The sequence below is a fragment of the Chiloscyllium plagiosum genome, unplaced genomic scaffold (assembly GCF_037043375.1).
Source record: "Chiloscyllium plagiosum isolate Xiang-an unplaced genomic scaffold, Cpla_swu_hap1 HiC_scaffold_35, whole genome shotgun sequence".
NCBI classification, from domain to species: domain Eukaryota; kingdom Metazoa; phylum Chordata; class Chondrichthyes; order Orectolobiformes; family Hemiscylliidae; genus Chiloscyllium; species Chiloscyllium plagiosum.
Window position 1 is genome coordinate 3,417,395 of NW_028270173.1, and position 13,462 is coordinate 3,430,856.

Consider the following 13,462-nt stretch of genomic DNA (forward strand, 5'->3'; position numbering starts at 1 on the left):
GGGTAAGGAATCTGCTCCCTGTCTGGTTCAGGGTAAGGTGTCTGCTCCCTGTCTGGGTCTGTCTGGGTAAGGTGTCTGCTCCCTGTCTGGGTCTGTCTGGGAAAGGTGTCTGCTCCCTGTCTGGGTCTGGGTCAGGTGTTTGTTCTCTGACTGGGTCTGTCCGGGTAAGGTGTCTGCTCCCTGTCTGGGTCTGTCTGCATAAGGAGTCTGCTCCCTGTCTGGGTCTGTTTGGGTAAGGTGTCTGTTCCCTGTCTGGGTCTGGGTGAGGGGTCTGCTCCCTGTCTGGATCTGTCTGTGTAAGGAGTCTGCTCCCTGTTTGGGTCTGGGTAAGGTGTCTGCTCCCTGTCTGGGTAATGTGTCTGCTCCCTGTCTGGGTCTGTCTGGGTAAGGTGTCTGCTCCCTGTCTGGGTAAGGTGTCTGCTCCCTGTCTGGGTCTGTCTGGGTAAGGTGTCTGCTCCCAGTCTGGGTCTGTCTGGGTAAGGTGTCTGCTTCCTGTCTGGGTCTGGGTAAGGTGGCTGCTACCTTTCTGGGTCTGGGTAAGGTGTCTGCTCCCTGTCTGGGTCTGTCCGGGTCAGGTGTCTGCTCCCTGTCTGGGTAAGGAGTCTGCTCCCGGTCCTGGTCTGGGTAAAGTGTCTGCTCCCTGTCTGGGTCCATCTGGGTAAGGAGTCTGCTCCCTGTCTGGGTAAGGTGTCTGCTCCCTGCCTGGGTCTGTCAGGCTAAGGTGTCTGCTTCCTGTCTGGGTCTGTCTGGGTTAGGTGTCTCCTCCCTGTCTGGGTCTGGGTAAGGTGTCTGCCCTGGTCCAGGTCTGGGTAAGGAGTCTGCTCCCCGTCTGGGTCTGGGTATGGAGTCTGCTCCCGGTCTGGGTCTGTCTGCATAAGGAGTCTGCTCCCTGTCTGGGTCTGTCTGGGTAAGGTGTCTGCTCCCTGTCTGGGTCTGTCTGCGTAGGATGTCTGCTCCCTTTCTGGGTCTGTCTGCATAAGGAGCCTGCTTCTTCTCTGGGTCTGTCTGGGTAAGGTGTCTGCTCCCTTTCTGGGTCTGTCTGCATAAGGAGCCTGCTCCCTGTCTGGTTCTGTCTGGGTAAGGTGTCTGCTCCCTGTCTGGGCCTGGGTAAGGTGTCTGCTCCCAGTCTGGGTCTGTCTGGGTAAGGTGTCTGCTCCCCGTCTTGGTCTGTCTGGGTAAGGTGTCTGCTCCCTGTCTGGGTAAGGTGTCTGCTCCCTGTCTGGGTCTGTCTGGGTAAGGTGTCTGCTCCCTGTCTGGGTCTGTCTGGGTAAGGTGTCTGCTCCCTGTCTGGGTCTGTCTGGGTAAGGTGTCTGCTCCCTGTCTGGGTCTTTCTGGGTAATGTGGCTGCTCCCTTTCTGGGTCCGGGTAAGGAGTCTGCTCCCTGTCTGGGTCTGTCTGGGTCAGGTGTCTGCTCCCTGTCTGGGTCTGGGTATGGAGTCTGCTCCCGGTCTGGGTCTGTCTGCATAAGGAGTCTGCTCCCTGTCTGGGTATGTCTGGGTAAGGTGTCTGCTCCCTTTCTGGGTCTGTCTGCATAAGGAGCCTGCTTCCTCTCTGGGTCTGTCTGGGTAAGTTGTCTGCTCCCTGTCTGGGTCTGTCTGGGTAAGGTGTCTGCTCCCTGTCTGGGTCTGTCTGCGTAGGATGTCTGCTCCCTTTCTGGGTCTGTCTGCATAAGGAGCCTGCTTCTTCTCTGGGTCTGTCTGGGTAAGGTGTCTGCTCCCTTTCTGGGTCTGTCTGGATAAGGTGTCTGCTCCCTTTCTGGGTCTGTCTGCATAAGGAGCCTGCTCCCTGTCTGGGTCTGTCTGGGTAAGGTGTCTGCTCCCTGTCTGGGCCTGGGTAAGGTGTCTGCTCCCAGTCTGGGTCTGTCTGGGTAAGGTGTCTGCTCCCCGTCTTGGTCTGTCTGGGTAAGGTGTCTGCTCCCTGTCTGGGTAAGGTGTCTGCTCCCTGTCTGGGTCTGTCTGGGTAAGGTGTCTGCTCCCTGTCTGGGTCTGTCTGGGTAAGGTGTCTGCTCCCTGTCTGGGTCTGTCTGGGTAAGGTGTCTGCTCCCTGTCTGGGTCTGTCTGGGTAAGGTGTCTGCTCCCTGTCTGGGTCTGGGTAAGGTGTCTGTTCTCTGACTGGGTCTGTCTGGGTAAGGTGTCTGCTCCCTGTCTGGGTCTGTCTGGGTAATGTGGCTGCTCCCTTTCTGGGTCTGGGTAAGGTGTCTGCTCCCTGTCTGGGTAAGGAGTCTGCTCCCTTTCTGGGTCTGGGTAAGGTGACTGCTCCCTGTCTGGGTAAGGAGTCTGCTCCCTTTCTGGGTCTGGGTAAGGTGACTGCTCCCTGTCTGGGTAAGGAGTCTGCTCCCGGTCCTGGTCTGGGTATGGAGTCTGATCCCGGTCCTGGTCTGGGTAAGGTGTCTGCTCCCTGTCTGGATCCATCTGGGTAAGGAGTCTGCTCCCTTTCTGGGTCTGGGTAAGGAGTCTGCTCCCTGTCTGGGTCTGTCTGAGTAAGGTGTCTGCTCCCTGCCTGGGTCTGTCTGGGTAAGGTGTCTGCTTGCTGTCTGGGTGTGTCTTGGTTAGGTATCTGCTCCCTGTCTGTGTCTGGGTAAGGTGTCTGCCCTGGTCCAGGTCTGGGTAAGGAGTCTGCTCCCTGTCTGGGTCTGTCTGGGTCAGGTGTCTGATCCCTGACTGGTTCTGGGTATGGAGTCTGCTCCCGGTCTGGGTCTGTCTGCATAAGGAGTCTGCTCCCTGTCTGGGTCTGTCTGGGTAAGGTGTCTGCTCCCTTTCTGGGTCTGTCTGCATAAGGAGCCTGCTTCCTCTCTGGGTCTGTCTGGGTAAGTTGTCTGCTCCCTGTCTGGGTCTGTCTGGGTAAGGTGTCTGCTCCCTGTCTGGGTCTGGGTAAGGTGTCTGCTTCCAGTCTGGGTCTGGGTATGTTGTCTGCTCCCTGTCTGGGTCTGTATGGGTAAGGAGTCTGCTCCCTGTCCGGGTCTGTCTGTGTAAGGAGTCTGCTCCCTGTCTGGGTTTGGGTAAGATGTCTGCTCCCTGTCTGGGTCTGGGTAAGGTGTCTGCTCCCTGTCTGGGCCTGTCTGGGTATGGTGCATTCTCCCTGTCTGGGTCTGGGTAAGGTGACTGCTCCCTGTCTGCGTCTGTCTGTGTCATGTGTCTGCTCCCGGTCTGGGTCTGTCTGCATAAGGAGTCTGCTCCATGTCTGGGTCTGTCTGGGTAAGGTGTCTGCTCCCTGTCTGGGTCTGTCTGCGTAGGATGTCTGCTCCCTTTCTGGGTCTGTCTGCATAAGGAGCCTGCTTCCTCTCTGGGTCTGTCTGGGTAAGGTGTCTGCTCCCTTTCTGGGTCTGTCTGGGTCAGGTGTCTGCTCCCTCTCTGGGTCTGTCTGGGTAAGGTGTCTGCTCCCTGTCTGGCTAAGGTGTCTGCTCCCTGTCTGGGCCTGGGTAAGGTGTCTGCTCCCAGTCTGGGTCTGTCTCGGTAAGGTGTCTGCTCCCCGTCTTGGTCTGTCTGGGTAAGGTGTCTGCTCCCTGTCTTGGTCTGTCTGGGTAAGGTGTCTGCTCCCTGTCTGGGTCTGTCTGGGTAAGGTGTCTGCTCCCTGTCTGGGTCTGTCTGGGTAAGGTGTCTGCTCCCTGTCTGGGTCTGGGTAAGGTGTCTGTTCTCTGACTGGGTCTGTCTGGGTAAGGTGTCTGCTCCCTGACTGGGTCTGTCTGGGTAAGGTGTCTGCTCCCTGTCTGGGTCTGTCTGGGTAAGGTGTCTGCTCCCTGTCTGGGTCTGTCTGGGTAAGGTGTCTGCTCCCTGTCTGGGTCTGTCTGGGTAATGTGGCTGCTCCCTTTCTGTGTCTGGGTCAGGTGTCTGCTCCCTGTCTGGGTCTGTCTGGGCAAGGTGTCTGCTCCCTGTCTGGGCCTGGGTAAGGAGTCTGCTCCCTGTTTGGGTCTGGGTAAGGAGTCTGCTCCCTGTCTGGGTCTGTCTGGGTAAGGTGTCTGCTTCCTGTCTGTGTCTGGGTAAGGTGTCTGCTCCCTGTCTGGGTCTGTCCGGGTCAGGTGTCTGCTCCCTGTCTGCATCTGGGTATGGTGACTGCTCCCTGTCTGGGTAAGGAGTCTGCTCCCTTTCTGGGTCTGGGTATGGAGTCTGCTCCCGGTCTGGGTCTGTCTGCATAAGGAGTCTGCTCCCTGTCTTGGTCTGTCTGGGTAAGGTGCCTGCTCCCTGTCTGGGTCTGTCTGGGTAAGGTGCCTGCTCCCTGTCTGGGTCTGTCTGGGTAATGTGGCTGCTCCCTTTCTGGGTCTGGGTAAGGTGTCTGCTCCCTGTCTGGTTCTGTCCGGGTCAGGTGTCTGCTCCCTGTCTGCGTCTGTCCGGGTCAGGTGTCTGCTCCCTGTCTGCGTCAGGGTAAGGTGCCTGCTCCCTGTCTGGGTCTGTCTGGGTAATGTGGCTGCTCCCTTTCTGGGTCTGGGTAAGGAGTCTACTCCCTACTGGGTTTGTCTGGGTAAGGAGTCTGCTCCCTGTCTGGGTCTGGCTGGGTAAGGAGTCTGCTCCCTGTCTGGGTCTGTCTGGGTAAGGTGTCTGCTCCCTGTCTGGGCTTGTCTGGGTAAGGAGTCTGCTCCCTGTCTGGGTAAGGAGTCTGCTCCCTGTCTGGGTAAGGAGTCTGCTCCCTGTCTGGGTCTGTCTGGGTAAGGAGACTGCTCCCTGTCTGGGTCTGTCTGGATAAGGAGTCTGCACCCTGTCTGGGTCTGTCTGGGTAAGGTGTCTGCTCTCTGTCTGGGCAATGAGTCTGCTCCCTGTCTGGGTCTGTCTGGGTAAGGAATCTGCTCCCTGTCTGGGTCAGGGTAAGGTGTCTGCTCCCTGTCTGGGTCTGTCTGGGTAAGGTGTCTGCTCCCTGTCTGGGTCTGTCTGGGTAAGGTGTCTGCTCCCTGTCTGGGTCTGTCTGGGTAAGGTGTCTGCTCCCTGTCTGGGTCTGTCTGGATAAGGTGTCTGCTCCCTGTCTGGGTCTGGGTAAGGTGTCTGTTCTCTGACTGGGTCTGTCTGGGTAAGGTGTCTGCTCCCTGACTGGGTCTGTCTGGGTAAGGTGTCTGCTCCCTGTCTGGGTCTGTCTGGGTAAGGTGTCTGCTCCCTGTCTGGGTCTGTCTGGGTAAGGTGTCTGCTCCCTGTCTGGGTCTGTCTGGGTAATGTGGCTGCTCCCTTTCTGTGTCTGGGTCAGGTGTCTGCTCCCTGTCTGGGTCTGTCTGGGCAAGGTGTCTGCTCCCTGTCTGGGCCTGGGTAAGGAGTCTGCTCCCTGTTTGGGTCTGGGTAAGGAGTCTGCTCCCTGTCTGGGTCTGTCTGAGTAAGGTGTCTGCTTCCTGTCTGTGTCTGGGTAAGGTGTCTGCTCCCTGTCTGGGTCTGTCCGGGTCAGGTGTCTGCTCCCTGTCTGCATCTGGGTATGGTGACTGCTCCCTGTCTGGGTAAGGAGTCTGCTCCCTTTCTGGGTCTGGGTATGGAGTCTGCTCCCGGTCTGGGTCTGTCTGCATAAGGAGTCTGCTCCCTGTCTTGGTCTGTCTGGGTAAGGTGCCTGCTCCCTGTCTGGGTCTGTCTGGGTAAGGTGCCTGCTCCCTGTCTGGGTCTGTCTGGGTAAGGTGCCTGCTCCCTGTCTGGGTCTGTCTGGGTAATGTGGCTGCTCCCTTTCTGGGTCTGGGTAAGGTGTCTGCTCCCTGTCTGCGTCTGTCCGGGTCAGGTGTCTGCTCCCTGTCTGCGTCAGGGTAAGGTGCCTGCTCCCTGTCTGGGTCTGTCTGGGTAATGTGGCTGCTCCCTTTCTGGGTCTGGGTAAGGAGTCTACTCCCTACTGGGTTTGTCTGGGTAAGGAGTCTGCTCCCTGTCTGGGTCTGGCTGGGTAAGGAGTCTGCTCCCTGTCTGGGTCTGTCTGGGTAAGGAGTCTGCTCCCTGTCTGGGTCTGTCTGGGGAAGGTGTCTGCTCCCTCTCTGGGTCTGTCTGGGTAAGGAGTCTGCTCCCTGTCTGGGTCTGTCTGGGTAAGGTGTCTGCTCCCTGTCTGGGTCTGTTTGGGTAACGTGTCTGCTCCCTGTCTGGGTCTGGGTAAGGGGTCTGCTCTCTGTCTGGGTCTGTCTGGGTAAGGAGTCTGATCCCTGTCTGGGTCTGTTTGGGTAAGGTGTCTGCTCCCTGTTTGGGTCTGCGTAAGATGTCTGCTCCCTGTCTGGGTAACGTGTGTGCTCCCTGTCTGGGTCTGTCTGGGTCAGGTGTCTGCTCCCTGTCTGGGTAAGGTGTCTGCTTCCTGTTTAGGTCTGGGGAAGGTGGCTGCTCCCTTTCTGGGTCTGGGTAAGGTGTCTGCTCCCTGTCTGGGTCTGTCCGGGTCAGGTGTCTGCTCCTGTCTGCGTCTGGGTGAGGTGACTGCTCCCTGTCTGGGGAAGGAGTCTGCTCCCTGTCTGGCTCTATCTGGGTAAGGAGTCTGCTCCCTTTCTGGGTCTGGGTAAGGAGTCTGCTCCCTGTCTCGGTCTGCCTGGGTAAGGTGTCTGCTCCCTGTCTGGGTCTGTCTGGATAAGGAGTCTGCACCCTGTCTGGGTCTGTCTGGGTAAGGTGTCTGCTCTCTGTCTGGGCAATGAGTCTGCTCCCTGTCTGGGTCTGTCTGGGTAAGGAATCTGCTCCCTGTCTGGGTCAGGGTAAGGTGTCTGCTCCCTGTCTGGGTTGTCTGGGTAAGGTGTCTGCTCCCTGTTTGGGTCTGGGTAAGGAGTCTGCTCCCTGTCTGGGTAAGGTGTCTGCTCCCTGTCTGGGTCTGTCTGGGTAAGGTGTCTGCTCCCTGTCTGGGTCTGGGTAAGGAGTCTGCTCCCTACTGGGTCTGGGTAATTAGTCTGCTCCCTGTCTGAGTCTGTCTGGGTAAGGAGTCTGCTCCCTGTCTGGGTCTGTCTGGGTAAGGTGTCTGCTCCCTGTCTGGGTCAGGGTAAGGTGTCTGTTCCCTGTCTGGGTCTGTCTGGGTAAGGTGTCTGCTCCCTGTCTGGGTCTGGGTAAGGAGTCTGCTCCCTGTCTGGTTCTGGGTAAGGAGTCTGCTCCCTGTTTGGGTCTGGGTAAGGAGTCTGCTCCCTGTCTGGGTCTGTCTGGGTAAGGTGTCTGCTCCCTGTCTGGGTCTGGGTAAGGAGTCTGCTCCCTACTGTGTTTGTCTGGGTAAGGTGTCTGCTCCCTGTCTGGGTCTGTCTGGGTAAGGTGTCTGCTCCCTGTCTGCGTCAGGGTAAGGTGTCTGCTCCCTGTCTGGGTCTGTCTGGGTAAGGTGTCTGCTCCCTGTCTGGGTCTGTCTGGGTAAGGTGTCTGCTCCCTGTCTGGGTCTGGGTAAGGTGTCTGCTCCCTGTCTGGGTCTGGGTAAGGATTCTGCTCCCTGTTTGGGTCTGGGTAAGGAGTCTGCTCCCTGTCTGGCTCTGTCTGGGTAAGGAGTCCGTTCCCTGTCTGGGACTGGGTAAGGAGTCTGCTCCCTGTTTGGGTCTGGGTGAGGAGTCTGCTCCCTGTCTGGGTCTGTCTGGGTAAGGTGTCTGCTCCCTGTCTGGGTCTGTCTGGGTAAGGTGTCTGCTCCCTGTCCTGGTAAGGTGTCTGCTCCCTGTCTGGGCCTGGGTAAAGTGTCTACTCCCTGTCTGGGTAAGGTGTCTGCTCCCTGTCTGGGTCTGTCTGGGTAAGGTGTCTGCTCCCTGTCTGGGTCTGTCTGGGTAAGGAGTCTGCTCCCTGTCTGGGTCTGGGTAAGGAGTCTGCATCCTGCCTGGGTCTCTCTGTGTAAGGAGTCTGCTCCCTTTCTGATTCTGGGTAAGGAGTCTGCTCCCGGTCTGTGTCTGTCTGGGTAAGGTATCTGCTCCCTGTCTGGGTCTGTCTGGGTAAGGTGTCTGCTCCCTGTCTGGGTCTGTCTGGGTAAGGTGTCTGCTCCCTGTCTGGTTCTGGGTCAGGTGTTTGTTCTCTGACTGGGTCTGTCCGGGTAAGGTGTCTGCTCCCTGTCTGGGTCTGTCTGGGTATGGAGTCTGCTCCCTGTCTGGGTCTGGGTAAGGAGTCTGCTCCCTGTCAGGGTCTGTCTGTGTAAGGTGTCTGCTCCCTGTCAGGGTCTGTCTGTGTAAGGTGTCTGCTCCCTGTCTGGGTCTGTCTGGGTAAGGAATCTGCATCCTGTCTGGGTCTCTCTGTGTAAGGAGTCTGCTCCCTTTCTGATTCTGGGTAAGGAGTCTGCTCCCGGTCTGTGTCTGTCTGGGTAAGGTGTCTGCTCCCTGTCTGGGTCTGTTTGGGTAAGGTGTCTGCTCCCTGTCTGGGTCTGTTTGGGTACGGTGTCTGCTCCCTGTCTGGGTCTGTCTGGGTAAGGTGTCTGCTCCCTGTCTGGGTCTGTTTGGGTAAGGTGTCTGCTCCCTGTCTGGGTCTGGGTGAGGGGTCTGCTCCCTGTCTGGATCTGTCTGTGTAAGGAGTCTGCTCCCTGTTTGGGTCTGGGTAAGGTGTCTGCTCCCTGGCTGGGTAATGTGTCTGCTCCCTGTCTGGGTCTGTCTGGGTAAGTTGTCTGCTCCCTGTCTGGGTCTGTCTGGGTAAGTTGTCTGCTCCCTGTCTGGGTCTGTCTGGGTAAGGTGTCTGCTTCCTGTCTGGGTCTGGGGAAGGTGGCTGCTACCTTTCTGGGTCTGGGTAAGGTGTCTGCTCCCTGTCTGGGTCTGTCCGGGTCAGGAGTCTGCTCCCTGTCTGCGTCTGGGTAAGGTGACTGCTCCCTGTCTGGGTCAGGAGTCTGCTCCCTTTCTGTGTCTGGGTAAGGTGTCTGCTCCCTTTCTGGGTCTGGGTAAGGAGTCTGCTCCCGGTCCTGGTCTGGGTAACGAGTCTGCTCCCTGTCTGGATCTGTCTGGGTTAGGTGTCTGCTCCCTGCCTGGGTCTGTCGGGGTAAGGTGTCTGCTTCCTGTCTGGGTCTGTCTGGGTTAGGTGTCTCCTCCCTGTCTGGGTCTGGGTAAAGTCTCTGCTCCCAGTCTGGGTCTGGGCAAGGTGTCTGCCCTGGTCCAGGTCTGGGCAAGGTGTCTGCCCTGGTCCAGGTCTGGGTAAGGTGTCTGCCCTGGTCCAGGTCTGGGTAAGGAGTCTGCTCCCCGCCTGGGTCTGGGTATGGAGTCTGCTCCCGGTCTGGGTCTGTCTGCATAAGGAGTCTGCTCCCTGTCTGGGTCTGTCTGGGTAAGGTGTCTGCTCCCTGTCTGGGTCTGTCTGCGTAGGATGTCTGCTCCCTTTCTGGGTCTGTCTGCATAAGGACCCTGCTTCCTCTCTGGGTCTGTCTGGGTAAGGTGTCTGCTCCCTTTCTGGGTCTGTCTGGGTCAGGTGTCTGCTCTCTGTCTGGGTAAGGTGTCTGCTCCCTGTCTGGCTAAGGTGTCTGCTCCCTGTCTGGGCCTGGGTAAGGTGTCTGCTCCCAGTCTTGGTCTGTCTGGGTAAGGTGTCTGCTCCCCGTCTTGGTCTGTCTGGGTAAGGTGTCTGCTCCCTGTCTGGGTCTCTCTGGGTAAGGTGTCTGCTCCCTGTCTGGGTCTGTCTGGGTAAGGTGTCTGCTCCCTGTCTGGGTCTGTCTGGGTAAGGTGTCTTCTCCCTGTCTGGGTCTGTCTGGGTAAGGTGTCTGCTCCCTGTCTGGGTCTGGGTAAGGTGTCTGTTCTCTGACTGGGTCTGTCTGGGTAAGGTGTCTGCTCCCTGTCTGGGTCTGTCTGGGTAAGGTGTCTGCTCCCTGTCTGGGTCTGTCTGGGTAAGGAGTCTGCTCCCTGTCTGGGTCTGTCTGGGCAAGGTGTCTGCTCCCTGTCTGGGTCAGGGTAAGGTGTCTGCTCCCTGTCTGGGTCTGTCTGGGTAAGGTGTCTGCTCCCTGTCTGGGTCTGTCTGGGCAAGGTGTCTGCTCCCTGTCTGCGTCAGGGTAAGGTGTCTGCTCCCTGTCTGGGTCTGTCTGGGTAAGGAGTCTGCTCCCTGTTTGGGTCTGGGTAAGGAGTCTGCTCCCTGTCTGGGCCTGGGTAAGGAGTCTGCTCCCTGTTTGGATCTGTCTGGGTAAGGTGTCTGCTTCCTGTCTGTGTCTGGGTAAGGTGTCTGCTCCCTGTCTGTGTCTGGGTAAGGTGTCTGCTCCCTGTCTGGGTCTGGGTAAGGTGTCTGCTCCCTGTCTGGGTCTGTCCGGGTCAGGTGTCTGCTCCCTGTCTGCATCTGGGTAAGGTGACTGCTCCCTGTCTGGGTGAGGAGTCTGCTCCCTTTCTGGGTCTGGGTAAGGAGTCTGCTCCCTTTCTGGGTCTGGGTAAGGAGTCTGCTCCCGGTCCTGGTCTGGGTAAGGAGTCTGCTGCCTTTCTGGAACTTTATTGCTGGAACAGCACAGCAGGTCAGGCAGCATCCAGGGAACAGGAGATTCGACGTTTCGGGCACAGGCCCTTCCTCAGTCCTGTTCCCGAAACGTCGAATCTCCTGTTCCCTGGATGCTGCCTGACCTGCTGTGCTGTTCCAGCAATAAAGTTTCAACTTTGATCTCCAGCATCTGCAGACCTCACTTTCTCCTGCTGCCTTTCTGGGTCTGGGTAAGGAGTCTGCTCCCTGTCTCGGTCTGCCTGGGTCAGGTGTCTGCTCCCAGCCTGGGTCTGTCTGGGTAAGGTGTCTGCTTCCTGTCTGGGTAAGGGGTCTGCTCCCTGTCTGGGTCTGTCTGGGTAAGGAGACTGCTCCCTGTCTGGGTCTGTCTGGATAAGGAGTCTGCACCCTGTCTGGGTCTGTCTGGGTAAGGTGTCTGCTCCCTGTCTGGGCAATGAGTTTGCTCCCTGTCTTGGTCTGTCTGGGTAAGGAATCTGCTCCCTGTCTGGTTCAGGGTAAGGTGTCTGCTCCCTGTCTGGGTCTGTCTGGGTAAGGTGTCTGCTCCCTGTCTGGGTCTGTCTGGGTAAGGTATCTGCTCCCTGTCTGGGTCTGTCTGGGAAAGGTGTCTGCTCCCTGTCTGGGTCTGGGTCAGGTGTTTGTTCTCTGACTGGGTCTGTCCGGGTAAGGTGTCTGCTCCCTGTCTGGGTCTGTCTGGGTAAGGTGTCTGCTCCCTGTCTGGGTCTGTTTGGGTAAGGTGTCTGTTCCCTGTCTGGGTCTGGGTGAGGGGTCTGCTCCCTGTCTGGATCTGTCTGTGTAAGGAGTCTGCTCCCTGTTTGGGTCTGGGTAAGGTGTCTGCTCCCTGTCTGGGTAATGTGTCTGCTCCCTGTCTGGGTCTGTCTGGGTAAGGTGTCTGCTCCCTGTCTGGGTCTGTCTGGGTAAGGTGTCTGCTCCCTGTCTGGGTCTGTCTGGGTAAGGTGTCTGCTCCCAGTCTGGGTCTGTCTGGGTAAGGTGTCTGCTCCCAGTCTGGGTCTGTCTGGGTAAGGTGTCTGCTTCCTGTCTGGGTCTGGGTAAGGTGGCTGCTACCTTTCTGGGTCTGGGTAAGGTGTCTGCTCCCTGTCTGGGTCTGTCCGGGTCAGGTGTCTGCTCCCTGTCTGGGTAAGGAGTCTGCTCCCTTTCTGGGTCTGGGTAAGGAGTCTGCTCCCGGTCCTGGTCTGGGTAAGGTGTCTGCTCCCTGTCTGGGTCCATCTGGGTAAGGAGTCTGCTCCCTTTCTGGGTCTGGGTAACGAGTCTGCTCCCTGTCTGGATCTGTCTGGGTAAGGTGTCTGCTCCCTGTCTGGGTAAGGTGTCTGCTCCCTGCCTGGGTCTGTCAGGCTAAGGTGTCTGCTTCCTGTCTGGGTCTGTCTGGTTTAGGTGTCTCCTCCCTGTCTGGGTCTGGGTAAAGTGTCTGCTCCCTGTCTGGGTCTGGGTAAGGTGTCTGCCCTGGTCCAGGTCTGGGTAAGGAGTCTGCTCCCCGTCTGGGTCTGGGTATGGAGTCTGCTCCCTTTCTGGGTCTGTCTGCATAAGGAGCCTGCTTCTTCTCTGGGTCTGTCTGTCTGCATAAGGAGTCTGCTCCCTGTCTGGGTCTGTCTGGGTAAGGTGTCTGCTCCCTGTCTGGGTCTGTCTGCGTAGGATGTCTGCTCCCTTTCTGGGTCTGTCTGCATAAGGAGCCTGCTTCTTCTCTGGGTCTGTCTGGGTAAGGAGTCTGCTCCCCGTCTGGGTCTGGGTATGGAGTCTGCTCCCGGTCTGGGTCTGTCTGCATAAGGAGTCTGCTCCCTGTCTGGGTCTGTCTGGGTAAGGTGTCTGCTCCCTGTCTGGGTCTGTCTGGGTAAGGTGTCTGCTCCCTGTCTGGGTCTGTCTGGGAAAGGTGTCTGCTCCCTGTCTGGGTCTGGGTCAGGTGTTTGTTCTCTGACTGGGTCTGTCCGGGTAAGGTGTCTGCTCCCTGTCTGGGTCTGTCTGGGTAAGGTGTCTGCTCCCTGTCTGGGTCTGTTTGGGTAAGGTGTCTGTTCCCTGTCTGGGTCTGGGTGAGGGGTCTGCTCCCTGTCTGGATCTGTCTGTGTAAGGAGTCTGCTCCCTGTTTGGGTCTGGGTAAGGTGTCTGCTCCCTGTCTGGGTAATGTGTCTGCTCCCTGTCTGGGTCTGTCTGGGTAAGGTGTCTGCTCCCTGTCTGGGTCTGTCTGGGTAAGGTGTCTGCTCCCTGTCTGGGTCTGTCTGGGTAAGGTGTCTGCTCCCAGTCTGGGTCTGTCTGGGTAAGGTGTCTGCTTCCTGTCTGGGTCTGGGTAAGGTGGCTGCTACCTTTCTGGGTCTGGGTAAGGTGTCTGCTCCCTGTCTGGGTCTGTCCGGGTCAGGTGTCTGCTCCCTGTCTGGGTAAGGAGTCTGCTCCCTTTCTGGGTCTGGGTAAGGTGTCTGCTCCCTTTTTGGGTCTGGGTAAGGAGTCTGCTCCCGGTCCTGGTCTGGGTAAGGTGTCTGCTCCCTGTCTGGGTCCATCTGGGTAAGGAGTCTGCTCCCTTTCTGGGTCTGGGTAACGAGTCTGCTCCCTGTCTGGATCTGTCTGGGTAAGGTGTCTGCTCCCTGTCTGGGTAAGGTGTCTGCTCCCTGCCTGGGTCTGTCAGGCTAAGGTGTCTGCTTCCTGTCTGGGTCTGTCTGGTTTAGGTGTCTCCTCCCTGTCTGGGTCTGGGTAAAGTGTCTGCTCCCTGTCTGGGTCTGGGTAAGGTGTCTGCCCTGGTCCAGGTCTGGGTAAGGAGTCTGCTCCCCGTCTGGGTCTGGGTATGGAGTCTGCTCCCGGTCTGGGTCTGTCTGCATAAGGAGTCTGCTCCCTGTCTGGGTCTGTCTGGGTAAGGTGTCTGCTCCCTGTCTGGGTCTGTCTGCGTAGGATGTCTGCTCCCTTTCTGGGTCTGTCTGCATAAGGAGCCTGCTTCTTCTCTGGGTCTGTCTGGGTAAGGTGTCTGCTCCCTGTCTGGGTCTGTCTGGGTAAGGAGACTGCTCCCTGTCTGGGTCTGTCTGGATAAGGAGTCTGCTCCCTTTCTGGGTCTGTCTGCATAAGGAGCCTGCTCCCTGTCTGGGTCTGTCTGGGTAAGGTGTCTGCTCCCTGTCTGGGCCTGGGTAAGGTGTCTGCTCCCAGTCTGGGTCTGTCTGGGTAAGGTGTCTGCTCCCCGTCTTGGTCTGTCTGGGTAAGGTGTCTGCTCCCTGTCTGGGTAAGGT

General features: G+C 58.1%; 1 protein-coding gene across 1 annotated transcript in view; it reads left to right on the forward strand.

Moving 5' to 3' along the window:
• The window catches only part of LOC122541562 (uncharacterized), a 114,395-nt gene that overhangs the window by 35,344 nt on the left and 65,589 nt on the right, over positions 1–13,462 (forward strand). The window lies entirely within an intron of this gene.